Source organism: Arachis ipaensis, chromosome B10, assembly GCF_000816755.2.
Source record: "Arachis ipaensis cultivar K30076 chromosome B10, Araip1.1, whole genome shotgun sequence".
NCBI classification, from domain to species: domain Eukaryota; kingdom Viridiplantae; phylum Streptophyta; class Magnoliopsida; order Fabales; family Fabaceae; genus Arachis; species Arachis ipaensis.
In genome coordinates, this window is record NC_029794.2 from 129494199 (window position 1) to 129505080 (window position 10882).

Here is a 10882-nt window from a genome sequence, read left to right on the forward strand (position 1 = left end):
TTGTAAAAAGTAAAATAGCATGAAAGGAATGATACTTGTTTTTCAGTAATAGAGAACAGGTTGAGGTTTCAGAGATGCTCTGTCTTCTGGATCTCTGCTTTCCCACTGTCTTCTTCTCCAAACACGCAGGGTTCCTTCTATGGCAAGCTATATGTTAGTGGATCACCGTTGTCAATGGCTACCATCCGTCCTCTCAGTGAAAATGGTCCAGGTACAGTTTTTGTACGGCTAATCATCTGTCGGTTCTCACTTGTGTTGGAATAGGATCTCTATATCCTTTTGCACACTGTCACTGCGCCCAACATTTGTGAGTTTGAAACTCGTCACAGTCATCCCATCCCAGATCCTACTCGGAATACCACAGACAAGGTTTAGACTTCCGGATTTCAGGAATGCTGCCCATTGGTTCTAGCCTCTACCACGAAGGTTTTGATCTCACGGATTCAAATGCTCTGTGGTCAGGAGAGGCAAGTCAAATCTGTGGATCAGAGACCCAATAGATACGCACACTCAAGCTGTCGCCCAATGACTACGTTGAGCTCAGATAGAACGGAAGTGGTTGTTAAGCACGCGTTCATAAATTTGAGAATGATGATGAGTGTCACGGATCATCACATTCTTCATATTGAAGTACGAGTGAGTATCTTAGAACAGAAGCAAGCGTGATTGAATAGAAAACAGTAGTAATTGCATTAATCCATTGAAACACAGCAGAGCTCCTCACCCCCACCTATGGGGTTTAGAGACTCATGCCATAGAAGATACAATATGAGATGTAAAAATTTCATAAGTTCCAAAATAAATCTCTAAAAGTAGTTTTTATACTAAACTAGTAACCTTGGTTTACAGAAAATGAGTAACTAAGTGCAGATAGTGCAGAAATCCACTTTCGGGGCCTACTTGGTGAGTGTTTGGGCTGAGCTTCCAAGATTTCACGTGCATGTGCCTCAAATGGGAGTTAAACGCCACCCTGGGTGCCAAAATGGGCGTTTAATGCCGAGAAGTATGCCAGTTCTGGCGTAAAAGGCCAGAAAAGGGTCTCTAGCTGGCGTTTAACGCCAGTTTGGGCCATCAAATCTCGGGCAAAGTATGGACTATTATATATTTCTGGAAAGCCCAAGATGTCTACTTTCCAACGCAATTGAGAGCGTGCCAATTGGGCTTCTGTAGCTCCAGAAAATCCACTTCGAGTGCAGGATGGTCAGAATCCAACAGCATTTGCAGTCCTTTCTCAGCCTCTGAATCAGATTTTTGCTCAGGTCCCTCAATTTCATCCAGAAAATACCTAAAATTATAGAAAAACACAAAAACTCATATTAAAGTCCAGAAATGTGATTTTTACATAAAAACTAATAAAAATATAACAAAAAGTGACTAAAACATGCTAAAAACTATATGAAAACACTACCAAAAAGCGTATAAAATATCCGCTCATCACAATACCAAACTTAAACTGTTGCTTGTCTCCAAACAACTAGACAAATAAAATAGAATAAAAAAGAAGATTATGGTGCAATAAAATCTCAGAGTCTTTAATGAAGCTTGAATTCAAATTAGATGAGCGGGGCTTATAGCCTTTTGCTTCTGAATAGTTTTGGCATCTCACATTATCCTTTGAAGTTCAGAATGATTGGCATCCATAGGAACTCAGAATTCATATAGTGTTATTGATTCTCCTAGTTTAGTATGTTGATTCTTGAACACAGATACTTTATGAGTCTTGGCCGTGACCCTAAGCATCTTGTTTTCCAATATTACCACCGGATATATAAATGCCACAGACACGTAACTGGGTAAACCTTTTTCAGATTGTAACTCAGATTTGCTAAAGTCTCCAGTTAGAGGTGCCCAGAGTTCTTAAGCACACTCTTTTTGCTTTGGATCACGACTTTAACCACTCAGCCTCAAGCTTTTCACTTGGACCTTCATGACACAAGCACATGGTTAGGGACAGCTTGATTTAGCCACTTAGGCTAGGATTTTATTCCTTTGGACCCTCCTATCCACTGATGCTCAAAGCCTTGGATCCTCTTTACCCTTTCCTTTTAGTTTAAAGGATTATTGGCTTTTTCTGCTTGCTCTTTCTTTTTCGCCTCTCTCCTTTTTTTTTTGCAAGCTTTGTGTTTTTCACTGCTTTTTCTTGCTTCAAGAATCAATTTTTTTTTATTTTTCAGATTATCAATAACATTTCTCTTTTTTTATTATTCTTTTAAGAGCTAGCAATTTTAACATTCATAAACTTCACTATAAAAAATATGTACTGTTCAAGCATTCATTCAGAGAGCTAAAGTAATGCCACCACATATAAGTAATTTGAATTTTTCTTATTTTATACTCAAAATGTTTGCATCCTTGCTCTTCTAAAAAAACCTACTATTTTATTCATGTTTAATGATGACGAGAAGAGTAAATTATAGCCATATTGGAAAATAAAAAAATAAAGTACTTCTAATACTAATGCTCATGCAACTCTTAATATAGGTTCCTAATAATAAAAGTTATCACAGAGTTAGGACTCAACGACCTTTGTTTTGAGAGATAAGTGTTCCTTTAATCTGTGGGATGTCTGACTCTTCTAGGGACAGCTTCTGGCGCTTTAGCTCCTGTAGTTCATGCCCTTACTTCTTTTGTTCTTTGAGCAGTTTGCACAGCATGCTGTTTTGATTCTGCTGCTCTTCTTTGAGTTGATTCATAGCTTCTTGCAGCTTGGTGACAGATGCTTCTAGACGGGCCCAATAGTCAAATTGAAGAATTTCTAGGAGGAGCTCATGCGTTCTCCTCTTGATGGGGTTGTCTTGAACTTGAGGTCCATCCATCACTTTTTTGGTGATTGGGTGTTCAACTGAGATATACTCATCCACACCTATCTTTACCCCCGCATCTTTATATAATAGACTAATCAAGTTTGGGTAACCCAATTTGGCCTCAGTGGATTCCTTGTTTGCAAATGTGTAAATTTCACAAGGAATCAACTGATGACCTCCACTTTTTTTCCCAGCATAATACAGTGAATCATTACTGCTCTTTTGACAGTGACTTCAGAGCAGTTACTGGTGGAAAGTATAGAACGCCCAATGAAATCCATCCAGTCCCTAGCAACCGGTTTGAGATCTCCTCTCTTCAGTTGGTTTAGAACACCTTTTGAGTTGGTTATCCACTTGGTTCTAGGGAGGCATATGTCCTCTAGAACTTGATCTAGCTTTTTGTCCTTAGCCATTCTCCTATTAAAGGATTCTGGATCATCTTGTAGTTGAGGAAGTTTGAGGACTTCTCTTACTTTGTCAAGGTGGAAGTAAATAACCTTCCCTCTGACCATAGTCCAAAAAGTGTGGAAGGTAGTTCCCTCCATTCTTTGCTTATCTGTCAGCCACAGATTTGCATAGAATTCTAGGACCATGTTTCTTCCCACATTCATCTCAGGATTAGCTAGGACTTCCCAGCCTCTGTTTCGAATCTGCTCTTGGATCTCCGGATGTTCGTCTTCTTTCAGATCGAATTTAACTTCTGGGATCACTAATTTTCTGCACACAATTTTGAAATAATGGTCTGCATGTTCTTTGGTGCAGAACATCTCATGCATCCAAGGTAGTTTTGGATTATTTTTTTCTTGCCTCTTGGAGTGGTTTGTTTTCCTTTAGGGGCCATGATCTTGGTCAGTGATCACGGAAAATCACACTAAACTTAGAGGTTTGCTTGTCCTCAAGCAAAAGAAAAGAAAGAAGAGGAATAGAGAGAGAGAAGGATTCGAATAATGGGCTAAGGAGGTTGGTCGAATGTGTATTTGAAAGGGAGGGGTGGGTTTCGAATTTTTAGAAAAAGATATGAGAGAAAGATATGATTGATAAAAGATAGACATGATATGAAAAAGATACGATTTTGAAATTTAAAAGATATAAAAAAGATATGAGAAAGTGAAATCTGAATTTTTGTTAATGCATCTAAGAATTAAAAGATAATATGGATGAATTAAAAAGATTTGGAAAAAGATTGGAAAGAAAAAATGAGTTTTAAAACGTTTTGAAAAAGAATTGAAAAGAATTTGAAAAAGAATTAAAAAGAACTTATAATATTATTAATTTTTGAAATGGAAATGGAAAGATGAATATTTGTAACATTTTTATGCAAAAAATTATGAATTAAAACATGAAAATTCGAAAAAAAATTGAATTGGAAACGAAATTACATCCCACTTGTTGTTCTAGTGTTAAACGCCCAGAATGATAGCCATTCTAGCGTTTAACGCCCATCTGGTGGCCACTTTGAGCGTACCTGGCTGGCGTTAAACGCCAGAAATCTTTTGTTACTGGGCGTTTTTCTGAACGCCCAGAATGATACTTTTACTGGCGTTAAATGCCCAGAATGATAGCCATTCTGGCGTTTAACGTCCAAAATTCCTCTTTACTGGCGTTTTGACGCCAGTGGGCTCTTTTTCTCTGTGATTCTTCTGCTTTATGTTCTGAACCTTCATTTTTCTGTATTATTTACTGAAATGTATTAACAAACATGAATAACAAAATTAAATAAACTCATATGATTGTTATAAACATCTAATTTGTTAATGGCTGGGTTGCCTTTAATGGCTGGGTTGCCTCCTAGCAAACGCTTCTTTACTGTCTTTAGCTGGACTTTACTGAGCTTTAATCCAGTCTCAGTCTTGAGCATTCTTGCTCAACATTGCCTTCAAGATAGTGCTTGACTCGCTGTCCATTAACAATGAACTTTTTCTCAGAGTCCATATCCTGAAGCTCTACATATCCATATGGTGACACACTTGTAATCACATATGGTCCCCTCCACCTGGATTTCAATTTCCCAGGGAACAATATGAGCTTAGAGTTAAACAGCAGAACCTTCTGCCCTGGCTCAAAGACTCTAGATGACAGCTTTCTATCATGCCACTTTTTTACTTTTTCCTTATAAATTTTAGCATTTTCAAAAGCATTGAGTCTAAACTCCTCCAGCTCATTCAACTGGAGTAATCTTTTCTCTCCAGCTACCTTAGCATCAAGGTTTAGGAACCTGGTTGCCCAGTAGGCCTTGTGTTCCAGTTCCACTGGTAGATGACAGGCTTTGCCATACACAAGCTGGTATGGGGAGGTCCCTATAGGAGTCTTGAATGCGGTTCTGTATGCCCACAGAGCATCATCCAGACTTCTTGTCCAATCCCTTCTACGGGTATTTACAGTCCGTTCCAGGATTTATTTTAGTTCTCTATTTGAGACTTCAGCCTGCCCATTTGTCTGTGGATGATACGGAGTTGCCACTTTGTGGTTAATTCCATATCGGATCAGAGCAGAGTCAAGCTGTTTATTGCAGAAATGAGTGCCTCCATCACTGATCAGTATTCTAGGGACACCAAACCTGCTGAAGATATGCTTCTGGAGGAACTTCAGCACTGTCTTAGTATCATTAGTGGGTGTTGCAATTGCCTCTACCCATTTAGATACATAGTCTACTGCCACCACCAGGATATAAGTGTTTGAATATGATGGTGGGAAAGGCCCCATGAAGTCAATACCCCATGTTTTAATGCAGGAAAAATGAGTCATTGCCTTCTTCAGTAAAAAGTTAAATTTAGCTCAGCGTAAATATTCAACATATGACAAAGAATTATATACTTTGGTTTGGGCTTTAGAGGTTTGGCAACACTACCTCTTTTACCTAAGGAGTTTGTGATTCACACGAATCATGAATCTTTGAAGCACTTAAAAGGACAAGGTAAGCTTGATAAAAGACATGCTAAATAGCTGAAATTTATTAAAGCATTTCCCTATGTGATTGCCTTTAAACAAGGTAAAGATAATGTTGTTGCTAATGCTTTATCTCGGAGGTATGCTTTGATTACTACACTTACTTCTAAGTTATTGGGGTTTGAGTTTTTAAAGGAGTTGTATGTCACTGATTCTGACTTTTCTGCTATTTATGCCTATTGTGAACATAGTGCATTTAACAAATTTTATAGATATGAAAGTTTTCTGTTTTGTGGTAATAGAATTTGTGTGCCTGCTTGTTCTATGTGGGACTTACTTGTTCTTGAATCACATAATGGGTTTGATGGGTCATTTTGGTGTGCATAAGACATTGGATGTGTTATCTGAACATTTTTACTAGCCACGCATGCGTAGAGATGTTGAAAAATTTTGTGCTAAGTGTATTGCACGTAAATAGGCTAAATCTAAGTCTTTACCATATGGTTTGTATGCCCCTTTACCTGTTCCTATGCATCCGTGGGTTGATATTTCTATGGATTTTGTTCTTGGTTTGCCTCGAACAAAAAAAAGTCGAGATAGCATTTTTTTGTGGTAGACAGATTTAGTAAAATGGCTCATTTTATTGCATGTCATAAAACTAATGATGCAACAAATATTGCTGATCTGTTCTTTAGAGAGGTTGTGCGTTTGCATGGTGTTCCCCAAACTATTGTTTCTGATCGTGACGTAAAAATTTTGAGTCATTTTTGGAAAGTTTTATGGGGTAAATTAGGCACAAAATTATTATACTCTACTACTTGTCATCCTCAAACTGATGGTCAAACTGAAGTAGTAAATAGAACATTAGGGACCTTATTACGTGCTGTTGTTGGTAAGAATTTGAAAACTTGGGAAGATTGTTTACCTTTTTATTGAGTTTGCTTATAATAGAACCATTCATTCTTCTATGGGTTTTTCTCCTTTTGAACTTATTTATGGTTTTAATCCTTTAACTGTTTTTGACTTATTACCTTTGTCTTTGAGTGATATTGTTAGCTTGGATGCAGAAGGTATAGCTGGAAAGGTTAAAGTAATGCACTTGAAAGCACGTGAATCGCTTGAAAAGAAAAATAAGTTGACAGCTCAACGGGTAAATAAAGGTCGAAGATAACTTGTCTTTGAACCTGGTGACTGGGTATGGGTTCATTTGAGAAAGAAGAGGTTTCCTACTCAAAGAAAATACAAGTTAGACCCTAGGAGTGATGGTCCATTTCAAGTGCTCGAAAGGATTAATAACAATGCTTACAAGATTGACCTTCCAGGTGAGTATAATGTATCAGTTACTTTTAATGTCTCTGACCTATTTCCTTTTGATTGTGACGAATCTTTTTCAGGAGGGAGGGAATGATACGAGCCCTATGGGATAAACTGAGAACTGTCATATGCCAATTGGTCCAATTACAAGAGCAACAACTAAGAGAATAAAAGAAGGTTTTGCAAACATGGCTAAATCATGTGTTCAGAAGATGTATCAAGAATTGGGCAAGACAATGATTAACGATTATCAAAAGTCAAATATCTTACTATTTTACAAGATGCATTGAAGACTCTCATTAGTCAAGATGAATTAAAAGAGACATCACTTTCTTAGAATTTATTCTATGTTTATTTATTTATTTATTTATTTGTTGTTTGTTTGTTTTAGACCCAATTATGATTTGGCCCATATTTTTATTCTAGTAAACTTATGAGTTAGGGTTTTAAATTTAAGAGGTATAAAAATCCTCTAAAACCTAGTAGCCACTTTTTATTCTTAATTTGATGAATGAAATTTTCTTAAATTTCTTTGAGAAATTTGAGTGTGAACAGATGAGGTAGAGTGATTTTCTTAGCTGTTGTATCAAGAAATCAAATTGAAGTAGATGAATCTTTTTCTTTGATTTTTCATCTTATTTTGGGTTACGTTTCGTATCACCTAAGGGTAATAAATTTGTGGCTAAATAATGACTTGTATTAATAAGCCAGTCACATTAGAATAAACTCTGGATGGATGGGAGCTGATTGGCTCTATGAATACAGGCCGAACAAGTAACCACATTGAAAAAATAGATGGGAATGAATTTGTTGTGTTTGAATTTGGTGGGCATAAATGTACTTATTAATTTGGTTTAAGAAAGAGAACAATGTATTTAGAGATTACTTTAGCCTCTATTTTAATATATTATTAATAGATTAATAGATAGATATATACATTAGTAAATTAGTAGGTATAAAAGTATTTTTTAATTTCTTTTTATTTATTAAATATATATAATTATTACAATGCAAAATGAGTAAAGATGATGAGTATATGAATATCTTATTCTTTAATTAAGAAATTTTGGGTTTAAGTTTTGTAAATGAAAAAAAGAATTTTTTTTATTCATATACATATGATGAAAGACTATTTTAGAAATAAAAGAAAATAAATGTTAGGGGCTATCAGAATTTATTATTTTTTGTCATTATTTAGTTATCAATTCAATTTTTTTAGTTTAATACTCTAACAATATTCTTTATCTCATACTTTTAAATATTGATGATTAATTGATAGACAAAAATAATAAATTTTGATGACCCTCTAGTATTTTTCTTCCAAAAAACTTTTAAATTTCAAAAAAATTTTAAATTTCAAAAGACGCGCCCTTAATATTTGCGCCACACATTCGTCTTCTTATTCCCTTTTTTCCTCTTCTTCTTCTTTCTCTCACTACAAGAAAATGGAACATTTGTAACAAAAAATTTTATATCAAATGGCTATGATTTTTTGGTATTCTTTTACTATAGATTTTTTAGGCTAAATTGGCGAACAAAAATATTTGAAAACTTTTGGGTGAAGTCAACACCAGACTCTCTGGGCCTCAAATATTTGGGCTTTAGGGGATTACAATAAAGGCAGGAAATAATCCCAAGGCTGGTTAAGCCCAATTTGGTTCAGCTAATCAACATTGTTTATGGATGGAAGGGGAATATACCCCTCACTTCACATGTAACTTATATGGATAATAAAGAGTTCAAGACTATCTGGTTGAACCGAAAAAAATCGTTATATAATAAAATAATAAATAAAATATAAATAAATACACTAAAACATAATTATAGTCTAATATAAATTTTAAAATATCATCCAAATTAAAAGTACTACATAAACTAGAATGTTATAATCTCATTCAAATACAAACTCAAAAATCAAATAACAAAAACAACCAATCAACCATAAAATACCAGCATCCAAGTTTGTCATCAATTGTCAAAATCCGCCATAACTTGCCGCAGTTTTGCTTCCTTGATACATCAATTACTTAGACCATAAAAATCAAGTGGTGCAGCATAACATATACTACTACCACCACCCACTACCACTTTAATCTAAATCAGCATCAATCATATATAAATATACAATTAGATTTCATTTTTATTGTGCAAATACAACTACTCCTACTCTACCAGCACAATATATAACTTGTGAGCAAAGAAAAAAAACGAGATGAAAGTATCTCTTATCTCTGAGGTTCTTCTCAAAACCATTTATTATTAGTACTAGAGTCATCAACCCCACCACCATCATTATTATCATAATGTAATACATCATGGCTCATCATTATTAATTAATCGCCTCCAAATCAAGCTTCTTTCTAATACCTCTATATATAAATTAATCTCTCACTTATCTAAACCCTTGTGGCTTGCGAGACTTGTTTGTGGATTTGCCTAACAGAACAATCAAAGGAGATCAGAGGCCATGCAAAGCTTCATGTGTTTTCTTTCTTCTCTTTTTTTCTGTCATGTGAATTTTCTGTTTGTGGAATAAAGTGTGTTAGATATCAAGCTTATGATTTATCCATGCCTACATTGTTATAGCTTCATCAAGATTACCACAACTCTTGCAATGAATTTAAAAGCCTTGTTATGAATGCCAAGAATGAAATGAATTGAGTAGGTTTAACATGACAGGTTTAACAGGGCAGGAGTAGGTTTATCATGGCAGGTTTCCATCTTCCACTCAATGAACAATTTATTAAATCAACAACAGCAATCCAACCCAATAATCTCAACTCTCAAGTTCATAACAAACAACATCCAAAATTATTTAAAATTATTCACAATTATTCAACAAACAATAAAATCCAGTTCAGTAAACAAGGTAAAATCAAAGAGCTACTCAATCAAAGAGTTCACAGTTTAGCAGTTCATCATGTCACAAAATCCAGTTCAGTTTAGCAGGATCAGTTCAGAGTTCACAGTTTCAGAGTTCATCATGTCACAAAATCAAAGAGCTACTCAATGAACAGAGTTCACAGTATCAGAGTTCATAGTATCAGAGTTCATCATGCAACAGTTATTCAATGATTCAATCAAACAATCATAAGTTCATAACTAAAAAAAATTACCTGGAACTCTGGAAGCTCAAAGGCACCTTCAAGGCTTCAACTGAACATGCAATAGGGAGAGTGGGAGACAGCGACGCCGAGTGAACCAAGCAGTGGTGGAGCACCTTCGAAGGGACGACGGCTGCTACGCGATGGAGGTGGCTGTTCCAAGGAACGACGGCTGCTGCGCGACGGAGGTGACTGGTCGAAGGAGGTGACTGCGCGACGGAGGTGACTGCTTGACGGAGGTGACTGCTCGACGGAGGTGACTGCGCGACGGAGGTGACTGCTCGACAACGAACCCGTGTGGCCATGTGAGACTGTGAGACTGTGATGGCGTTATCTGATTCTGAAGCTCGATGAGAATTGTGAAGGGCTAAAGGCAATTAGGGATCAGAACATTGATTTAGGGTTTCAGAGGCGGAAACGGCAGCGTTTTGCTGTCCAGCCCAAAAACCAGCCGGGTCACGGTTCGGTTTGACCGAACGGTTCACTGGTCAACTCCGTTTTTTAGATTTTACGGTTTTGTTGATTGTCCGAACCGTTTTTGTGTCCGGTTCGCGATTCGACCGGTCGGTCCAAACCGATTTTCAGAACATTATTAATTACATAAAGCGGTTGGACATTGGTTGAGTGACAATATATGGTGCCTTTTAATATGTTGTATCTAGATCATGGTTTTAAAAATCGGACCGAACTGGACCGGTCGATCTGGTTCAATCGAGAATCGACAATAAAAAAATCCGGTCCAATATTTATAACCGTTGAAAAGAAAAATATTTA